The sequence below is a fragment of the Pleurodeles waltl genome, chromosome 2_2, assembly GCF_031143425.1.
Source record: "Pleurodeles waltl isolate 20211129_DDA chromosome 2_2, aPleWal1.hap1.20221129, whole genome shotgun sequence".
Taxonomy (NCBI): domain Eukaryota; kingdom Metazoa; phylum Chordata; class Amphibia; order Caudata; family Salamandridae; genus Pleurodeles; species Pleurodeles waltl.
Window position 1 is genome coordinate 202,785,434 of NC_090439.1, and position 22,582 is coordinate 202,808,015.

At 48.2% G+C, this 22,582-nt stretch overlaps 1 protein-coding gene across 1 annotated transcript in view; it reads left to right on the forward strand.

Moving 5' to 3' along the window:
* SLC6A19 (solute carrier family 6 member 19) overlaps positions 1-22,582 on the forward strand; it is a 1,531,867-nt gene that overhangs the window by 470,222 nt on the left and 1,039,063 nt on the right. The gene's annotated exons all lie outside the window — the stretch shown is intronic.

Consider the following 22,582-nt stretch of genomic DNA (forward strand, 5'->3'; position numbering starts at 1 on the left):
AGTGTGTCCCAGACCTCTGCCATCTTGAATGCAGAGGTGTGAGGGCACAATGGAGACCTCTGAGTGGCCAGTGCCAGCAGGTGATGTCAGAGACCCCTCCTGACAGGCTCTTACCTAGTTAGGTAGAAAATCCTCATCTGAGGGCTATTTAGGGTCTCTCCTGTGGGTTCCTCTTCAGATGACAAATGCACGAGCTCACCAGAGTTCCTCTGCATCTTTCTCTTTGACTTCTGCCAAGGATCTACCGGTGACTGCTCCAGGACGCCTGCAAAACCGCAAAAAAGTAGCAAGAAGACTACCAACAACAATGTAGCGCCTAATCCTGCCAGCTTTCTCGAGTGTTTCCTGGTGGTGCATGCTCTGAGGGCTGTCTGCCTTCACCCTGCACTGGAAGCCAAGAAGAAATCTCCCATGGGTCGACGGAATCTTCCCCCTGCTACTGCAGGCACCAAACCTCATCATCACCGTCTTCTTAGTCCCCTCTCATCTTGACAAGCTTGGTTCCTGGAACACAGGAGCTGGATCCCAGTGACCCAGATAGTCCAGTAGTCCTTCTGTCCAAATTTGGTGGAGGTAAGTCCTTGCCTCCCCACGCCAGACAGTAATCCTGTGTACTGCATGATCTGCAGCTGCTAGGGCTTCTGTGCACTTTTGCAAGGATTCCTTCATGCACAGCATAGCCCAGGTCCCCAGCACTCCGTCCTGCATTGCTCAACTTGCTGAGTTGACCACCGGCTTCGTGGGGCACTCTTTTGTTGTGTTGAGATGACCGATGAGCTCAGATTTCTTAAACACCTGTTCAAGTACTTCTGCGGGTGCTGCCTGCTTCTGCATGGGCTCTCTCTATTGCTGAGTGCCCCCTCTGTCTCCTCCTCCAAGGGGCAACCTCCTGGTCCTTCCTGGGCCTGGGCAGCAGCCATTATCTTCAATCATGATTCTTGCAGCTATCAAGGCTTGTTTGCAGTTTTTCTGTGTGGAAACAACTCTGCATCCTCCAGCACGCCGTGGAACATCTTATGACGAAAGGAGAAGTTCCTGGCACCTTCCGTTGTTGCAGAATCTTTGGCTTCTTCCACCCAGAGGCAGCACTTTTGCACCTTTATCCAGGGTTTAGTGGGCTCCTGCCCCCCATGGACACTTGCGTAACTCTTGGACTTGGTCCCCTTCCTTTGCAGGTCCTCAGGTCCAGGAATCCATCTTCAGTGCTTTGCAGTCAGTTGTTTCCTTTGCAGAATCCCCTATCTCGACTTTACTGTCTTTCTGGGGTAGTAGGGTAACTTTACTCCTACTTTTCAGAGTCTTCGGGTGGGGTATCTTGGACACCCTTAGTGTTTTCTTACACTCCCAGTGACCCTCTACACACTACTCTAGGGCTGGGGTCCATTTGTGGTTCGCATTCCACTTTTGGAGTATATGGTTTGTGTTGTCCCTAGGCCTATTGTGTCCTATTGCATTCTATTGTGTTCTACAGTGTTTGCTCTACTTTTATAACTGTTTAATTACCTGATTTTGGTTTGTGTATATATTTTGTGTATATTACTTACCTCCTAAGGGAGTATATCCTCTGAGATACTTTTGGCATATTGTCACTAAAATAAAGTACCTTTATTTTGAGTAACTCTGAGTATTGTATTTCTTATGATATAGTGCTATATGATATAAGTGGTATAGTAGGAGCTTTGCATGTCTCCTAGTTCAGCCTAAGCTGCTCTGCTATAGCTGCCTCTATCAGCCTAAGCTGCTGGAACACTACCAATCTACTAATAAGGGATAACTGGACCTGGCACAAGGTGTAAGTAGCATCAGGTACCGACTATAAGCCAGGCCAACCTCCTACACTTAGGGGCTGTCCTGACTGGTAGGTGACTCCTCCTTGTTTTTCTCATTAACTCCTCTGGAGTTGCCGCCAAAAGTGGGGGCTGTGTCCGGAGGGACGGGCATCTCCACTAGCTGGGATGTCCTGGGGTGCTGTAACAACAGGCAGGAGCCTTTGAGGCTCACCGCCAGGTGTTACAGTTCCTGCAGGGGGAGGTGAGAAGCACCTCCACCCAGTACAGGCTTTGTTCCTGGCCACAGAGTGACAAAGGCACTCACCTCACTTGGCCAGAACCTCGTCTGGATGTGGAAGGTTGGCATAAACTGGTCAGCCTAGCACTAGGAGTCGGACTGATATTCAGGGGGCATCTCTAAGATGCCCTCTGAGTGTATTTTACAATAAATCCTACACTGGCATCAGTATGCATTTATTGTGCTGAGACGTTTGATACCAAACTTCCTAGATTTCAGTGTAGCCATTATGGAACTGTAAAGTTCGTAATTGACAGACTCCCAGACCATATACTCTTTATGGCTACCCTGCACTTACAATGTCTAAGGTTTTGCTTAAGCACTGTAGGGGCATAGTGCTCATGCAACCATGCCCTCACCTGTGGTATAGTGCACCCTGCCTTAGATCTGTAAGGCCTGCTACAGGAGTGACTTACCTATGCCACAGGCAGTGGGTTAAGGGCATGGCACTCTGATTTTCTCCCCACCAGCCTCCACAAGCTGTGAGGCAGTGTGCATGTGGTCAGTGAGGGGTCCCCAGAGTGGCATAATACATGCTACAGCCCTCAGAGACCTTCCCTGGCTACAGGGACCTTGGTATCAGGGGTATTATTTACAAGAGACTTATCTGTGTGCCAGGGTTGTGCCAATTGTGGGAACAAAGGTACTGTTCAGGGAAAGAACACTGACGCCTGGTTAGCAGGGTCCCAGCACACTTTCAATTATAACTGCCATCAACAAAAGGCAAAAAGTTAGGGGGCAACTATGCCAAGGGAAGCATTTCCCTACAAGACTCCTCCAGGAATTCTCTGCATCCTCTGCTTCATCTTCTGACTGTCGGATCAACCGCAGACTGCTCCAGGAACCGCTGCAACTGCAACAAAGTATCCAGGAAGGCTACTGTAACCTGCAACTTCAGCTCAAGCCAGCTTCTGCAACAGTTTCCATGGTGTGCACGCTCTGAGGACTGCCTGTCTTCATCCTCACCAGAAGAACCGAAGGAATCTCCTGTGGAGTGACGGAGTCACTTCCCTGCTTCAGCAGGCACCTTTCTATGATGACGACCAGTACTCTGGGTCTCCTCTCCTGGTGACGAGCATGCTCCCTGGGACACAGGTGGTGGACCGACGTGACACGGACTGTCAAAAGGTCCAGCTGTCCAAATTTGGTGGAGGTAAGAGCTTGCCTGCCTGACAGTACAGCTGTGCACTGCGTCTTCTGCAGCTCCTTGGGCTTCTGTGCACTTCTTCATTCTTTGTGCACAGCACAGCCCAGGTCCCCAACACTCCATCCTGTGATGCACAGCTCCCTGAGTTGTTCTTCGGTGGTGTGGGACCTTCCAGTATAGTGCTGCGACGACCACACATTGCCTCTTCTTTGTCCCCGTGTTCTGGGATTCCCGTGGGTGCTGCTTGGTCTTCTGAGGGCTCTCTAAAGTGCTGAGAGCCCCATCTGTCTCCTCAGTCTGAGGTGAGACACCCAGGTCCCTCCTGGGCCCGGGCAGTACCATTTTGATGCAAACTGTGTATTTGCTTGAACCAAGGCTTGTTGGCAGAATCCAGCGAAGCAAACAGCCTGCATCGAACACCTCTACGTGGGACATCTCCTGCACCAAGCAGGAACCCGCAGCTATCTTCTTTGGTGCATTTTTGTACTCTTCTTCCAACAGGAGAATCCACTTTTGCACCTTCTTCCAGGTTGGCAGGGGCTCCTGTTCTTTCTGGACGCTTCTCCGACTTCTGGACTTGGTCTCCTCTCTTCACAGGTCTTCGGGTCCAGGAATCTAACATTTCTTGCTTGCAGTCTTGCTTGGTTCTTGCATAATTCTTCATCACAACTTGTAGTGTGTTCTGAGGAAGCTTGCTGTACGTTACTCCTGCGTTCCTGGGTTCTGGGGTGGGGTATTTTACTTACCTTTGATGTTTTCCTACACTCCCAGCGCCCCTCTATACACTACTCTTGCCTGGGGGGGGATTTGAAATTTGCATTCCACTATTTTAGTATATGGTTTGTGTTGCCCCTAGGCCCATTGCAACCTATTGTGATTTTCACTGTTTGCACTATTTAATGACTGTTTACTTACCTAATTTTGGTTAATAGTTTATATATTGTGTATAATACTTACAGCCATTTTCACTCCGCTTAAGTAACTTATAAGTCACCTATATGTCTAACCTTCACTTGCTGAAGGTTAGGTGCAAAGTTACAAAGTGTGAGGGCACCCTTGCACTAGCAAAGATGCCCCCACATAGTTCAGGGCTATTTCCTCGGACTTTGTGAGTGCGGGGACCATTACACGCATGCAGTACATATAGGTCAATACCTATATGTAGCTTCACAATGGTAACTCTGAATATGGCCATGTAACATGTCTAATATCATGGAATTGTCCCCCCATTCCAAATCTGCTGTTGGGGAGCCAATTCCATGCATCCTGGGGGCTCCACCATGGATCCCCGGTACTGCCAAACCAGCTCTCTGAGGCGTGCACTGTAGCTACTGCTGCTGCCACCTCACAGACAGGGTTCTGCCCTCCTGGGGTCTGGGCAACGTTTTTCCTCTGAGAGCAGGGTGTTACACCCTCTCCCTTTGGAAATAGGTGTTACAGGGTGGGGAGGGGTAGCCTCCCCAGCCTCTGGAAATGCTTTGAAGGGCACAGATGGTGTATAACCAGCCTACACCGGTTGAGGGACCCCTTCTCCCCTGCTCTGGTGGGAAACTGGACAAGGGAAAGGGGAGTGACCACTCCCCTGTCCATCACCACCCCAGGGATGGTGCCCAGAGCTCCTCCAGTGTGTCCCAGACTTCCCCCTCTCAGGGCTATTTAGGGTCTCTCCTGTGGGTTCTCTTCAGATTCTGTTTGCAAGTTTCATTCAGGAATCCTCTGCAGCAACTTCAGACTCTTCTGACCTCAGATCAACTGCGCCTGCTCCAAGAAGCGTTGTAACTGCAACAAAATGTCTACAAGAGACACTTTTCTTCAGCAACCTCAGCTCCAAGTCAGCAACTGCAACAGTTTCCATGGTGTGCATGCTCTGGGGACTCCCTGCCTTCATCCTGCACCAGAAGAACTGAAGAAATCTCCAGTGGAGTGACGGAGTCACTCCCCTGCTCCAAGCAGGCACCTTCCAAGATGATGACCGGTACCCTGGGACTCCTCTCACAACGACGAGCATGCTCCTAAGGACACAGAGGGTGGACATCATTGACAGAGACTGTCCTGAGGTCCTGCTGATGCAATTTGGAGGAGGTAAGACCTTGCCTTCCCTGAGAACAATGGTACGCCTGTGTACTGTGTCTTCTTCACCTCCTGAGGCCTCTGTGCACTCTTTGCAAAGTTCCTTCATGGACAGCCTGGCCCAGGTCCCCAGCACTCCATCCTGCAATGCTCAACTCGCTGAGTTGTTCTCCGGCAGTGTGGGACCTTCTTTTGTTGTGCTGCATCAACCGCATTTTGCACCTCCTTTGAACACAGATCCTGCAGCTTCTGCGGGTGCTTGCTGGCATCCTGAGGGCTCTCTAAAGTGCTGAGAGACCCTCTTTCTCCTCACACAGAGTTGAAGCCCCCGGGTCCCTCCTGGGTCCATCCAGCGACATTTTGATGCAAAACACACTTTTGTCATAGCCAAGGCTTGTTGGCGCATTCCAACACAAAATCTCGTCTGCAACAATCTTCACGCCATGGGACATCTTTTGCATCATGCAGAAACCCTCTGGCATCTTCCTAGGGTGCATTTCTGCAGTCTTCAACTAACCAGGGACTCCTCTTTTGCACCCTCTAAGCTGCTCTGCTACAGCTACCTCTATCAGCCTAAGCTGCTAAAACACTACTACATTCACTAACAAGGGATAATTGGACATGATGTAAGGTGTAAGTACCCAAGGTACCCACTACAAACCAGGCCAGCCTCCTACAACGTGGAATTGCACTTGTCTCCCTTTTAAGCACCCAATGCCTTGGAATAGCGGAGAGTACTCAGTCACTAGTCCTTCAATGATCTCCTAATGAACGCTGAACACAAATGATACCAGGTTCATTCTCTCAGCTGTTCTGCAGCATAGCAGCATGCCCAAGTCGGTTTTCATACGTAGATTCAGGCACGAACTGTCTGAGCCTCGTGAGTGATGTTTGCCATGAAGACTCCTGCTATTGAGAGTGGTGGCGGAGAGCCAAAGGCGAATACCTGAGTGGTCGTGGATTGGAGAGTCGGAAAAATTCACAGTCTGCAGGACGAATTGTGCCATGATGTTGATGGATGCCCCCATGTCAATCAGGGCTACTACTGGCTGTCTGGTTACAAGGATGTGGCATTTCGGAATTTGTTTTCTGGGGCCTTCCTCCAGTTGCATTGTGTGAATGGTGTGGATAGCACCTTCTTCCTCATCATCATCCATGTCCCCATCGCTCCTCTGAGCAGCCTTTCTTGCCACCGTGAAGCGACAAACTTTGGCGAGGTGGTTTAGCTTGTTACAGTTTGTGCATCATTTTCCTTGGTTTGGACATGACCCTGGGTGGGGTTAGGATCCTCCACACATGTAGCATTATCTGCTTTCAGTGTTTGACATTGACAGGTACATTTTAACAGCAAGAGCACATTGGTAACATGATTATTTTTTGGAGACAGCAGTGCTTTTGAAAAGTATTATACTGTTATTGAAGATGTTTAGACTATAAATCTGAAGTGATATTCTACTATGTTTGCATGGTGCATTTTGGGAAATGTATGCCAAGCAAGACTTTAGAACTACTTAGCAATCTGCCTATAAGAGCATGGAGTTCCCTGTATTGAAAATGCTGTTCACCTGTGATCAAGGCTTGTGGGAGAGTTAAAACGTGTTAGGAGAATGAACAGTGCTGTCGCCTTTCTGATCTGGAAGAAAAGCGCTTTGTGATTCAGACATTGTGCTTCAGAGGATTTTATATATATATATATATATATATATATATATATATATATATATATATATATATATATATATATAATAGTAACAACAGTACTGTTAACTTTCAGCTATATTTTGTATTTGCTCTCCTATTACTTTGTATATTTTTGGGAGTTCTTCTTTTCTGGCACTTGGGTGGACAGACCTGGGGTCCTTAAATGCTAAATAAATGATATACCTTTTCCTTTCACCAGTCATTCGCAATGGTGCAGAAGAAGAGGTTAGCTAGGAGGCATCGTTGTTCCAGCAGTGGCCATGGTGATGGGAAGTGGTTCAAGCAGGGAAAGAGTTCTCCAGCGGCTGTTTTGGACTTTCTGAGGATCGGATTCAGCTCCTCATTGCTTCCTTGTGAGAAGCTCTTGACAAATCAAGGGATAATGCTACTTTTCACTATTTCCCATTCTTCTCCCATATCTTCTTTATCATTGTTAAATGTGTCATCTCTTCCCTGCACCTCTTCTTGGCCTTCTCCTGAGTGTGAGGATGGTGAGACTCAGTTTCCTGAGACTGCTCCCTGATCTAAGTTTATTTAGAAACATCACCTTCTAGCCTTATTGTAGGAAAGTACCATCTTGCCAGGCATGTTACCCCCATATTTCACTGTATAGATGTTGTTTTAGTGTATGTGTCACTGGGACCCTGCCAGCCAGGGCCCCAGTGCTCATACGTGTGCCCTGTATGTGTTCCCTGTGTGATGACTAACTGTCTCACTGAGGCTCTGCTAACCAGAACCTCAGTGGTTATGCTCTCTCTGCTTTCTAAATTGTCACTAACAGGCTAGTGACAAATTTCCCCAATTCACATTGGCATACTGGAACACCCTTATAATTCCCTAGTATATGGTACTGAGGTACCCAGGGTATTGGGGTTCCAGGAGATCCCTATGGGCTGCAGCATTTCTTTTGCCACCCATAGGGAACTCTGACAATTCTTAAACAGGCCTGACACTTCAGCCTGAGTCAAATAACGTCCACGTTATTTCACAGCCATTCACCACTGCACTTAAGTAACTTATAAGTCACCTATATGTCTAACCTTCGCCTGGTGAAGGTTGGGTGCAAAGTTACTTAGTGTGTGGGCACCCTGGTACTAGCCAAGGTGCCCCCACATCGTTCAGGGCAAATTCCCCAGACTTTATGAGTGCGGGGACACCATTTCACGCGTGCACTATACATAGGTCACTACCTATGTATAGCGTCACAATGGTAACTCCGAACATGGCCATGTAACATGTCTAAGATCATGGAATTGTCACCCCAATGCCATTCTGGCATTGGGGAGACAATTCCATGATCCCCCGAGTCTCTAGCACAGACCCGGGTACTGCCAAACTAGCTTTCTTGGGGTTTCACTGCAGCTGCTGCTGCTGCCAACCCCTCAGACAGGTTTATGCCCTCCTGGGGTCCAGCCAGGCCTGGCCCAGGAAGGCAGAACAAAGGACTTCCTCAGAGAGAGGGTGTTACACCCTCTCCCTTTGGAAAAAGGTGTCAGGGCTGGGGAGGAGTAGCCTCCCCCAGCCTCTGTAAATGCTTTGATGGGCACAGATGGTGCCCATCTCTGCATAAGCCAGTCTACACCGGTTCAGGGATCCCCCAGCCCTGGTGCGAAACTGGACAAAGGAAAGGGGAGTGACAACTCCCCTGACATGCACCTCCAAGGGGAGGTGCCCAGAGCTCCTCCAGTGTGCTCCAGACCTCTGCCATCTTGGAAACAGAGGTGTTGCTGGCACACTGGACTGCTCTGAGTGGCCAGTGCCAGCAGATGATGTCAGATAGGTAGCCAAACCTCCTTTTCTGGCTATTTAGGGTCTCTGCTTTGGGGAATTATTTAGATAACGAATGCAAGTGCTCATCCGAGTTCCTCTGCATCTCTCTCTTCACCTTCTGCCAAAGGATCGACCGCTGACTGCTCAGAGCGCCTGCAAAACTGCAACAAAGTAGCAAAGACGACTACTGCAACCTTGTATCGCTTCTCCTGCTGCCTTCTCAACTGTTTCCTGGTGGTGCATGCTCTGGGGGTAGCCTGCCTCCTCTCTGCACCAGGAGCTCTGAAGAAATCTCCTGTGGGACGACGGAATCCTCCCCCTGCAACCGCAGGCAACAAAAGACTGCATCACCGGTCCTCTGGGTCCCCTCTCAGCACAACGAGCGTGGTCCCTGGAACTCAGCAACTCTGTCCAAGTGACTCCCACAGTCCAGTGACTCTTCAGTCCAGGTTTGGTGGAGGTAAGTCCTTGCCTCCCCACGCTAGACTGCATTGCTGGGTACCGCGTGATTTGCAGCTGCTCCGGCTCCTGTGCACTCTTCTAGGATTTCCTTCGTGCACAGCCAAGCCTGGGTCCCCGACACTCTAACCTGCAGTGCACAACCTTCTGAGTTGTCCTCCGGCGTCGTGGGACTCCCTTTTGTGACTTCGCATGGACTCCGGTTCACTCCTCTTCTAAGTGCCTCTTCCGGTACTTCTGCGGGTGCTGCCTGCTTCTGTGAGGGCTCCCTGACTTGCTGTCCGCCCCCTCTGTCTCCTTATCCAAGTGGCGACATCCTGGTCCCTCCTGGGCCACAGCAGCATCCAAAAACCCTAACTGCAACCCTTGCAGCTAGCAAGGCTTGTTTGCAGTCTTTCTGCGTGGGAACACCTTTGCAAGCTTCGTCACGACGTGGGACATCCATCCTCTAAAGGGGAAGTTTCTAGCCCTCTTCGTTCTTGCAGAATCCACAGCTTCTACCATCCGGTGGCAGCTTCTTTGCACCCTCCGCTGGCATTTCCTGGGCATCTGCCCACTCTCGACATTGTCGCGACTCTTGGACTTGGTCCCCTTGTTTCACAGGTACTCAGGTCCGGAAATCCACTTTGGTTGCATTGCTGGTGTTGGTCTTCCTTGCAGAAATCCCCTATCACGACTTCTGTGCTCTCTGGGGAATATAGGTGCACTTTACACCTACTTTTCAGGGTCTTGGGGTGGGCTATTTTTCTAACTCTCACTGTTTTCTTACAGTCCCAGCGAACCTCTACACGCTCACATAGGTTTGGGGTCCATTCGTGGTTCGCATTCCACTTTTTGAGTATATGGTTTGTGTTGCCCCTATACCTATGTGCTCCAATTGCAATCTACTGTAAGTTTACATTGCTTGCATTACTTCCTTTTGCTATTACTGCATATTTTTGGTATTGTGTACATATATCTTGTGTATATTTGGCATCCTAATACTGAGGGTACTCACTGAGATACTTTTGGCATATTGTCATAAAAATAAAGTACCTTTATTTTTAGTATATCCGTGTATTGTGTTTTCTTATGATATTGTGCATATGACACCAGTGGTATAGTAGGAGCTTTGCATGTCTCCTAGTTCAGCCTAAGCTGCTCTGCTATAGCTACCTTCTATCAGCCTAAGCTGCTAGAAACACCTCTTCTACACTAATAAGGGATACCTGGCACAGAGTGTACGTACCCCTTGGTACAAACTACAAGCCACGCCAGCCTCCAACACTTATTCCGGTATCTGGGAGACAATCGTAATATTCCTATGGAGAATGAGTTGCTCAGCACTAGTTTGGGCCTTTTTCAGCAACTTCGTTTTCATCCTCCCACGTCTGTCTGTGAATAAAGACATTTTACATATTCTGCCAAGGGAATGGAAGAATCCTGAAAAAGCAGACCTCCACAAATTCCTATCACATCTTTATCTTTTGGAGAAAGGTGATGTGGAGATTCTATCATCTATCAAGATGCCTTTATGACCAAAGAAGTCCCCATTTCAGATTTTGTGGATTGCAAGGTGGAGGCTTCTTAGAAGAAAAGCTTCTCATGGTTAAATATGGCTCTATGTGCTGCTACATATGCTATTTATGCCTCTCAGTCCCTTGTCAAAGATTTTCAATCATTAACTCCTTCCATTCAGGATGGGTTAGAATACTCAGAATTATTTGCAAATATGGAGACGCGGGCTAAATTTCTTGCAACTGTCTCTTGCGGCATCTTGAAGGCATCGGCCTCTTCTGTTGCTTCCTCCATTTCTACTTGACACCATTTATAATTTAAGAGACTGGAGAGTTAATGCTGCTCAAAAGTCTAGATTGCCTCATATGGCTTTTACTGGTAGCAAATTATTTGGCCACAACTTGGAAGATATGCTTTATATAGCTTTCAAAAACCTGAAGCATGCCCAGCTCTTCAGGTTTCAGTAGGAAACAGATCTCTCTCGTTAAACACCCAGGAAGAAACATCACCAAGGACATCCCTTTTGACTTCAGGGAGGAAACAGACAGCCTCAATCCTTTCTCAGCATGCAGTTTTCCAAGCCTCAACCTTCCGCTTTTGTGAAGCCCAGGATGCGCTCCATACTATGCTAATCTCTCATTGGGAGGACGTCTGCCATTTTTTCTTTAGAAATGGCAAAAAGACGTCGCCAACGATTGGGTCTTATTTATCATGACAAGAGGATATGCGCTGGATTCCCCAGGTATACCTCCTTGTCTGGTCCAGTCCACTCCTTTTTACCGGGAATACATCCAGAGATTCTGCCCTTGCACAGCAAATTACAGAGATGGTGCAGAAAATGCAATCACACTAGTTCCAGAAAACCAAAAAGCGCAAGGCTTCTATTCCAGTGTGTTTCTGGTCCAGAGGGTGTCGGAAAATTTCAGATTGATAATCAACTTAAAAAATGTAAAAAAAATTCTAAACAAGACTCGGTTCAAGATGGACACTTATCAGTGAATAATTCTTCTCATTTAACCAGGAGAATGGATGGCGGCCTTAGATTTTAGGGATGCCTACCTTCACATTCCCATTTATCCCCCCTTACCAGCCGTATCACTGTTTTTGTGTGGAGGGTCATCATTGGCAGTTCAAGGTACTTCCTTTTGTTCTTTCAACCTCATCAATGATTTTCACCCAAGTAACAGCCCCAGTTGTGTCACATCTCTACGAGCTTGGCATATTGATACATGTTAGACCTGTCAGCTCCTGTCTTTTTGCTTCTGACCTCCTGTTTTTGGTCATGTGCTGAATTTCGTTTTTGCTGGCTTTACGACTCTTGGCACTTTACCACTGCTGACCAGTGGTAATTACAAGTGTTCTCTGTCTAAATTGTATGTGTGATTGGTTTATCTATGATTGGGATATCTGATTTATTAGTAAGTCACTAGTAAAGTGCACTATGTGTGCCCAGGGCCTGTAAATCAAATGCTACCAGTGGGCCTGAAGCTCTGATTGTGCCACTCAAATGAGGAGCTGTGCAAACATGCCTCAGACCTGCCAATGCAGTGTCTGTGTATGCAGTTTTAAACTGCTATTTTGACCTGGCAAGTTCACCCACTTGCCAGGCCCAAACCGTCGCTTTTACTACATGTAAGTCACCCCTAAGGTAGGCCCAAGCAGCCCCATGGGCAGGGTGAGTGTATTTAAAAGGTAGGCCATGTACTGGTGTGTTTTACATGTCCTGATAGGGAAATACTGCTAACTTCGGTTTTCACTATTGCAAGGACCATCTCTTCCATAGGGTAACATAAAGATTGCCTTGAAATATCTTTTTTTTTGTAATTTCTCATTGGGAGCAGTTAGAGATTTGGGGTTTGGGGTCTCTTAACTCAGTTACTCATATCCAGATAGTACAAAATCTAAAAAGAGGTTTTTCCTTACATAAATGACATTTAAAATGTATAACGCCACCTTGTAACACAAGTGGGGATTATTTAGGTCCGATAAAAATTCCAATGCAGCCAGATGAGTTCTTATATTCTGGGCAATTAAAAGAGGTTTATAGGGGGTGTGGCCAAGATGGCGGCGTGAGCGGACGCGCTGGTCCGAGCTCCACTACCTAGGCCTCCGACATTGCCTTGCGACCCCAGTTTTGGAGCTTCTGGGGTGCCCTGCGGTTGCGCCCGGTGCCGCGGACTGCAGGGTGTCCCCGGGGAGTCCGGGATGCCTGCGGCAGCGACGGTCAGAAGGAGCGGTGCCGCGCGACTGGTTCCGGCGCCTGCAGCTGGCAGGTGCGCTTCTTGCGGCGATTCGGGCCGCGTGGGGGGCCTGTCGGCCGCGAGCAGTGGTGCGGCGGCAACCCACGCGCGGTGTGGCCCTTGACGGCATGAGGGCCCTGGGACCACTGATCGGCGGTGCAGGCGGCCTGCAGTGGGCCTAGTTGCAGACGAGGCACGTGGAGACGTGGAGAGGTGACGCGCCAAGAGTGGAGAGGTCAGTGGCTGCTGGTGAGACCGGTGGGCCTCGGGTGGCGCGACCCCCTGGCGTACACGTGTGGAGGCCCCGACAGAGTTGGATGCGTGGTGCAGTTGGAGAGCTGGAGCGATGGTGGCCGCTAAAACCAAGTGGGATCGGACTGTCAGAGACATGCTCACCGGGGCTCGCCCAGTGCCAGGTGGGGCTCCTGAGAGGCTGCCAGCTGCGAGGTCCCTGGAGGCAAGGGGCGAGATGGAGGAGGATGAGGGGGCTCCAGTTACAAAGGGCTTCCTTACCTCCCTGTTTGACTCGCTCCGGAGTGATTTGTAGGAGCTACAAAGGGACATCTCTCACGAGGTAAAAGGGCTGCGAGCGGAGATCTCCTCCCTGGGCGAGCGGGTGGCACAGGTTGAGGATGGTGAGATCTCTCGTGGGGAGGAGGTGGCAGATCTCCAACAAGAATGCATTCGCTTGCGGGAGCAACAGGATCTCCTTCAGCTTTCGGTGGATGTAGGAGGCTGGACTGGCTTGTAGTGAGTACCAAGAGGTACTTGCACCTTGCACCAGGCCCAGTTATCCCTTATTAGTGTATAGGGTGTCTAGCAGCTTAGGCTGATAGATAATGGTAGCTTAGCAGAGCAGCTTAGGCTGAACTAGGAGACGTGTGAAGCTACTACAGTACCACTTAGTGTCATATGCACAATATCATAAGAAAACACAATACACAGTTATACTAAAAATAAAGGTACTTTATTTTTATGACAATATGCCAAAGTATCTTAGAGTGTACCCTCAGTGAGAGGATAGGAAATATACACAAGATATATATACACAATAGCAAAAATATGCAGTATAGTCTTAGAAAACAGTGCAAACAATGTATAGTTACAATAGGATGCAATGGGGAAACATAGGGATAGGGGCAACACAAACCATATACTCCAGAAGTGGAATGCGAACCACGAATGGACCCCAAACCTATGTGACCTTGTAGAGGGTCGCTGGGACTATTAGAAAATAGTGAGAGTTAGAAAAATAACCCTCCCCAAGACCCTGAGAAGTGAGTGCAAAGTGCACCAAAGTTCCCCTAAGGACAAAATAGTCGTGTTAGAGGGAGAATGCAAGGAAAACACAAATCAGCAATGCAACAACGATGGATTCCTGTCTGAAGGTACCTGTGGAGCAAGGGGACCAAGTCCAAAAGTCACAAGCAGCTCGGAGATGGGCAGATGCCCAAGAAATGCCAGCGGTTGGTGCAAAGAAGCTCTTACTAGGCTGAAGAACTGTGAATACTGCAGGAACGACAAGGGCTAGAGACTTCCCCTTTGGAGGATGGATCCCCCACGCCTTGGAGAGTCGTGCAGAAGTGTTTTCCCGCCGGATGGACGCCAACAAGCCTTGCTACACGCAAATCGTGCGTTTTGGCGTTTTTGGACGCTGCTGGGGCCCAGGAGGGACCAGGAGGTCGCAAATTGGACCTGCAGAGAGAGGGGACGTCGAGCAAGACAAAGAGCCCTCACTGAAGCAGGTAGCACCCGGAGAAGTGCCAGAAACAGGCACTACGAGGATGCGTGAAACGGTGCTCGCCGAAGTTGCACAAAGGAGTCCCACGTCGCCGGAGACCAACTTAGAAAGTCGTGCAATGCAGGTTAGAGTGCCGTGGACCCAGCCTTGGCTGTGCACAGAGGATTTCCGCCGGAAGTGCACAGGGGCCGGAGAAGCTTGCAAAGTCGCGGTTCCCAGCAATGCAGCCCAGCGAGGTGAGGCAAGGACTTACCTCCACCAAACTCGGGCTGAAGAGTCACTGGACTGTGGGGGTCACTTGGACGGTGTCGCTGGATTCGAGGGACCTCGCTCGTCGTGCTGAGAGGAGACCCAAGGGACCGGAGATGCAGCTTTTTGGTGCCTGCGGTTGCAGGGGGAAGATTCCGTCGACCCACGGGAGATTTCTTCGGAGCTTCTGGTGCAGAGAGGAGGCAGACTACCCCCACAGCATGCACAAGCAGGAAAACAGTCGAGAAGGCGGCAGGATCAGCGTTACAGAGTTGCAGTAGTCGTCTTTGCTACTATGTTGCAGGTTTGCAGGCTTCCAGCGCGGTCAGCGGTCGATTCCTTATCAGAAGGTGAAGAGGGAGATGCAGAGGAACTCGGCTGAGCTCATGCATTCGTTATCTAAAGTTTCCCCAGAGACAGAGACCCTAAATAGCCAGAAAAGAGGGTTTGGCTACCTAGGAGAGAGGAAAGGCTACTAACACCTGAAGGAGCCTATCACAAGGAGTCTCTGACGTCACCTGGTGGCACTGGCCACTCAGAGCAGTCCAGTGTGCCAGCAGCACCTCTGTTTCCAAGATGGCAGAGGTCTGGAGCACACTGGAGGAGCTCTGGACACCTCCCAGGGGAGGTGCAGGTCAGGGGAGTGGTCACTCCCCTTTCCTTTGTCCAGTTTCGCGCCAGAGCAGGGGCTAAGGGGTCCCTGAACCGGTGTAGACTGGCTTATGCAGAATTGGGCACATCTGTGCCCAACAAAGCATTTCCAGAGGCTGGGGGAGGCTACTCCTCCCCTGCCTTCACACCATTTTCCAAAGGGAGAGGGTGTCACACCCTCTCTCAGAGGAAGTTCTTTGTTCTGCCATCCTGGGCCAGGCCTGGCTGGACCCCAGGAGGGCAGCTGCCTGTCTGAGGGGTTGGCAGCAGCAGCAGCTGCAGAGAAACCCCAGGAAGGGCAGTCTGGCAGTACCAGGGTCTGTGCTACAGACCACTGGGATCATGGAATTGTACCAACAATGCCAGGATGGCATAGAGGGGGCAATTCCATGATCATAGACATGTTACATGGCCATATTCGGAGTTACCATGGTGAAGCTACATATAGGTAGTGACCTATATGTAGTGCACGCGTGTAATGGTGTCCCCGCACTCACAAAGTTCAGTGAATTGGCTCTGAACAATGTGGGGGCACCTTGGCTAGTGCCAGGGTGCCCTCACACTAAGTAACTTTGCACCTAACCTTTACCAGGTAAAGGTTAGACATATAGGTGACTTATAAGTTACTTAAGTGCAGTGTAAAATGGCTGTGAAATAACGTGGACGTTATTTCACTCAGGCTGCAGTGGCAGGCCTGTGTAAGATTTGTCAGAGCTCCCTATGGGTGGCAAAAGAAATGCTGCAGCCCATAGGGATCTCCTGGAACCCCAATACCCTGGGTACCTCAGTACCATATACTAGGGAATTATAAGGGTGTTCCAGTAAGCCAATGTAAATTGGTAAAAATGGTCACTAGCCTGTCAGTGACAATTTGGAAAGAAATGAGAGAGCATAACCACTGAGGTTCTGATTAGCAGAGCCTCAGTGAGACAGTTAGTCACTACACAGGTAACACATTCAGGCACACTTATGAGCACTGGGGCCCTGGGTTACCAGGGTCCCAGTGACACATACAACTAAAACAACATATATACAGTGAAAAATGGGGGTAACATGCCAGGCAAGATGGTACTTTCCTACACAACCCCCCCCCAAACGAAGGACAATAAGACTAGCCATTACCTGATGAGTCTTCATTGTCTAAGTGGAAATATCTGGAGAGTCCATCTGCATTGGAGTGGCTACTCCCAGGTCTATGTTCCACTGTATAGTCCATTCCCTGTAGGGATATGGACCACCTCAACAATTTAGGATTTTCACCTTTCATTTGTTTTAGCCAAAGTAGAGGTTTGTGGTCTGTCTGAACAATGAAGTGAGTGCCAAACAGGTATGGCCTCAACTTCTTCAGAGCCCAGACCACAGCAAAGGCCTCCCTCTCAATGGCAGACCAACGCTTTTCTCTAGGGGTCAACCTTCTACTAATAAAAGCAACAGGTTGATCCTGGCCCTCAGAATTAAGTTGTGATAGGACTGCCCCTACTCCTAATTCAGATGCATCAGTTTGGACATAGAATTTTTTAGAGTAACAAGGGCTTTTCAGGACAGGTGCAGAGCACATGGCCTGCTTCAGCTCCTCAAAAGCTTTCTGACAGTTTGCTGTCCATAATACCTTTTTAGGCATTTTCTTGGATGTGAGGTCATTAAGAGGGGCTGCAATGGAGCCATAGTTCTTAATGAACCTCCTGTAATACCCAGTGAGGCCTAGGAAGGCTCTCACCTGAGTCTGAGTGGTAGGGGGAATCCAATCAATAATAGTTTGGATTTTCCCCTGAAGTGGTGCAATCTGTTCCCCACCAACAAGGTGTCCCAGATAAACCACCTTACCCTGCCCTATCTGGCACTTTGAAGCCTTGATAGTGAGGCCTGCCTTTTGCAGGGCCTCCAAAACTTTCCAAAGGTGGACCAGGTGATCATCCCAGCTGGAGCTAAAGACAGCTATATCATCCAAATATGCTGCGCTGAAAGCTTCCAGCCCTTGCAGGACTGTGTTCACCAACCTCTGAAAAGTGGCAGGTGCATTTTTCAAACCAAAAGGCATTACAGTAAACTGGTAATGTCCTCCAATGGTAGAAAATGCAGTCTTAGGTTTAGCATCTTCTGACATTTTGATCTGCCAATACCCTGCAGTCAAATCAAAAGTGCTTAGATACTTGGCAGATGCCAGTGTATCTATTAGCTCATCTGCCCTGGGTATAGGGTGAGCATCTGTTTTGGTTACCAAGTTGAGACCTTTATAGTCTACACAAAACCTCATTTCCTTCTTTCCATCTTTAGAATTGGGTTTTGGTACCAGTACCACAGGAGAAGCCCATGGACTGTCAGAGTGCTCAACCACTCCTAGTTCCAACATCTTCTGAACTTCTTGCTTTATGCAGTCCCTGACATGGTCAGGCTGCCTATAGATCTTACTTTTGACAGGTAAACTGTCTCCAGTATCTATAGTGTGCTCACACCAAGAAGTGGTGCCTGGCACAATGGAGAAGAGTTCTGAAAATTGTCCTAGGAGATTTATGCAATTATCTTTCTGCTCAGCAGTAAGACAATCAGCCAAAACTACCCCTTCCACAAGAGCATCTTGTTCTGTGGAAGAGAAGAGATCAGGTAGAGGATCACTGTCTTCTTCCTGTCCCTCATCTGTTGCCATGAGCAGGGTGAGATCAGCCCTGTCATAGTAGGGTTTCAGGCGGTTGACATGGAGCACCCTAAGGGGACTCCTGGCAGTGCCTAAGTCAACCAAGTAGGTGACTTCACCCTTCTTTTCAACAATTGTGTGTGGACCACTCCATTTATCTTGGAGTGCTCTTGGGGCCACAGGCTCCAAGACCCACACTTTCTGCCCTGGTTGGTACTGAACCAAAACAGCCTTCTGATCATGCCATTGCTTCTGGAGCTCTTGGCTGGCCTGAAGGTTTTTACTGGCCTTTTTCATGTACTCAGCCATCCTTGATCTGAGGCCAAGTACATAATCCACAATATCCTGCTTAGGAGCTTTTAAAGGTTGTTCCCAACCCTCCTTTACAAGTGTGAGTGGACCCCTAACAGGGTGTCCAAAAAGAAGTTCAAAGGGGCTGAAGCCCACTCCTTTCTGGGGTACCTCCCTGTAGGCAAAAAGGAGGCATGGTAGAAGGATATCCCATCTCCTGCGGAGTTTTTCAGGGAGTCCCATAATCATGCCTTTGAGAGTTTTATTAAATCTCTCCACCAGTCCATTTGTTTGTGGATGATAGGGTGTTGTGAACTTGTAAGTTACACCACACTCCTTCCACATGGCCTTTAAGTATGCAGACATGAAATTGCTTCCCCTGTCTGATACTACTTCCTTTGGGAAGCCCACCCTGGAAAATATTCCCAGGAGGGCCTTTGCCACTGCAGGAGCTGTAGTGGTCCTTAAAGGAATAGCTTCAGGATATCTTGTGGCATGGTCCACTACCACCAAGATAAACCTATTGCCTGAAGCAGTAGGAGGGTCAAGGGGGCCAACTATGTCAACCCCTACCCTTTCAAAGGGAACCCCAACCACAGGCAGTGGGATAAGGGGTGCCTTTGGAGTGCCACCTGTCTTGCCACTGGCTTGACAGGTTTCACAGGACTTACAAAATTCTTTTGTGTCCTCAGACATCCTAGGCCAATGAAACAATGGTACCAATCTGTCCCAAGTTTTCATTTGACCCAGGTGCCCAGCTAAGGGAATGTCATGTGCCAGTGTTAGGAGGAACTTCCTGTACTCCTGAGGAATCACTAATCTCCTGGCAGCTCCAGGTTTAGGATCCCTTTGCTCAGTGTACAAGAGGTTGTCCTCCCAGTAAACTCTGTGTGAGTCACTGACATCCCCATTAGCCTGTTTGACAGCTTGCTGTCTGAGACCCTCTAATGTGGGACAGTTTTGCTGTGCCACACTCAGCTCCTCTCTGGCAGGCCCCCCTTCACCCAAAAGCTCAGCAGTGTCTGCTTCCAGCTCCTCTGGTGTAGGTTCTGCACAGGGAGGGAATTCTTCTTCCTCAGAAGTAGAATCCACTGTAGAGGGAGGGATAGTAGGAAGTGGTTTGCTTCTACTAGCCCTAGCTTTAGGGAGCACTTGGTCCATTGTTCCAGGATCCAAGCTTCCCTGTCCTTTTTGCTTTTTGGCCTGAGCCCTTGTCAAAGCAAAAATATGCCCTGGGATGCCCAGCATTGCTGCATGGGCCTCCAACTCCACATCTGACCAAGCTGATGTCTCCAAATCGTTCCCTAATAGACAGTCTACAGGTAAATCTGAAGCTACCACAACTTTCTTTGGACCAGATACCCCCCCCCAGTTGAGATTTACAACAGCCATGGGGTGGCTTTGTGTTATGTTGTGAGCATCGGTTACTTGGTACTGGTGTCCAAGTATGTGTTGTTCAGGGTGCACCAGTTTCTCAATCACCATTGTGACACTGGCACCTGTGTCCCTGTAGGCCTGGACCTCAACACCATTTATTAGGGTTAGTTGCTTGTACTTCTCCAAGTTATGGGGGCAAGCAACCAAAGTGGCTAAGTCAATAGCCCCTTCAGAGACTAAAGTAGCCTCTGTGGTCTCCCTAATCAGACCAACCCCAACTAAATTACCAAAAGTGAGCCCAGCTACTCCCTTGGATTGGCTATTAGTAGGTTTGCTCCCACCACCACTGCTATTAGTAGGGACACTAGGTGTAGCAGTAGGGGTTGTAGTGGTAGGAGCTGTGGTGCCTTTCTTTGGACAACTGGGATCTGTTGTCCAATGGCCTTTTATTTTACATAAATAGCACCATGGTTTCTTTTCCTTGTTCTGATTAAAGGAGGATTTGGGCCCACCACCCCCACCAGAGTGTTTTTGTGGGCCTGATGAAGACTCATTTTTAGATTTGTCCCCACCCTTGTCAGAAGACTTACCATCCTTCTTTTTGTTGCCATCTTTGTCACCCCCTGTATGAACTTTTCTGTTCACTCTTGTTCTGACCCATTTGTCTGCCTTCTTTCCCAATTCTTGGGGAGAGGTCAGATCAGAGTCCACCAAGTACTGGTGCAACAAATCAGACACACAATTATTAAGAATATGCTCTCTCAGGATTAAGTTATACAGGCTGTCATAATCAGTAACTTTACTGCCATGTAACCACCCCTCCAAGGCCTTCACTGCCTGGTCAATGAAATCAACCCAGTCTTGTGAAGACTCCTTTTTGGTATCTCTGAACTTGATCCTGTACTGTTCAGTGGTTAAGCCACAACCATCCAGGAGTGCATTCTTAAGAACTTGGAAATTGTTAGCATCATTTTCTTTTACAGTAAGGAGCCTATCCCTACCTTTTCCAGTAAATGATAGCCATAGGATAGCAGCCCACTGCTTTTGAGGGACATCCTGTACAGCACAGGCCCTCTCAAGTGCAGCAAACCACTTGTTAATGTCATCCCCCTCCTTGTAAGGGGGAACTATCTTATGCAGATTCCTGGAATCATGCTCTTTTGCAGGATGACTATGGGGAATACTGCTGCTGCCACCATGGGTATCTAAACCCATTTTCTGTCTTTCCCTCTCTATTTCTAAAGACTGTCTATCCAAATCCAGCTGTTGCTTCTTGAGCTTCAGTCTGGTTTGCTCCACTCTCAATCTATTGAGCTCCCTTTCCAACAATCTGTCATCAGGGTGGGTGGGAGGGACATTTCTAGATACAGAGGTATGATGGGAATGAACAGAAGGAGACCTGTCCCTTACAGAGGGCACCCTAACAGCTTGGCTACCAGTATAATGTGAGAGCACATCATCAGTATGATGTGATTCAACCTCTGTACCAACTATGCTAGACTGTCTAGTAATGGGCAGGCTGAGAAGTTTCTTTCCTGAACCTTTTCCTGGGGGAGTCCCTGGATCAGATTGAGAACCATTAGCTACTTTTTCTACAGATTGGGCACTTATGGCCTTATCCTGTACTCTAAGCATATTAATTAACAGTTCTAAGGAAGGATTCTTCCCTACACTCAAACCTCTCTCTATGCAGAGACTCCTTGCTCCTTTCCAGCTAAGGTGATCATATTCAAGTTTGGACAGTTCAACTTTTTTGGCCTGTGCCAGACATTTTTTTTTAGAGAGAGTAAAAGTGATAGACAAAGAGAAAAAAAAGTTTTCAGAACTTTTTGGAAAGACAGAAAAAACTTTTTAAACTTTTAAGAACTTTTTGAAAGTTTAGAAGTACTTTTCAGCACTTAGAAAAGAGTGAAAAGAGGAAATGCAAAACTTTTTGGCTATGTGTATATACACTGACCTTGTTTTGTATATTTTTCTCTTATGAAAAGTACAATGACAAGAGTGGTAAGTAGTCTCAAAGCACTTATCCCACCACTGCACAACCAATGTAGGAGGCTGGACTGGCTTGTAGTGAGTACCAAGAGGTACTTGCACCTTGCACCAGGCCCAGTTATCCCTTATTAGTGTATAGGGTGTCTAGCAGCTTAGGCTGATAGATAATGGTAGCTTAGCAGAGCAGCTTAGGCTGAACTAGGAGACGTGTGAAGCTACTACAGTACCACTTAGTGTCATATGCACAATATCATAAGAAAACACAATACACAGTTATACTAAAAATAAAGGTACTTTATTTTTATGACAATATGCCAAAGTATCTTAGAGTGTACCCTCAGTGAGAGGATAGGAAATATACACAAGATATATATACACAATAGCAAAAATATGCAGTATAGTCTTAGAAAACAGTGCAAACAATGTATAGTTACAATAGGATGCAATGGGGAAACATAGGGATAGGGGCAACACAAACCATATACTCCAGAAGTGGAATGCGAACCACGAATGGACCCCAAACCTATGTGACCTTGTAGAGGGTCGCTGGGACTATTAGAAAATAGTGAGAGTTAGAAAAATAACCCTCCCCAAGACCCTGAGAAGTGAGTGCAAAGTGCACCAAAGTTCCCCTAAGGACAAAATAGTCGTGTTAGAGGGAGAATGCAAGGAAAACACAAATCAGCAATGCAACAACG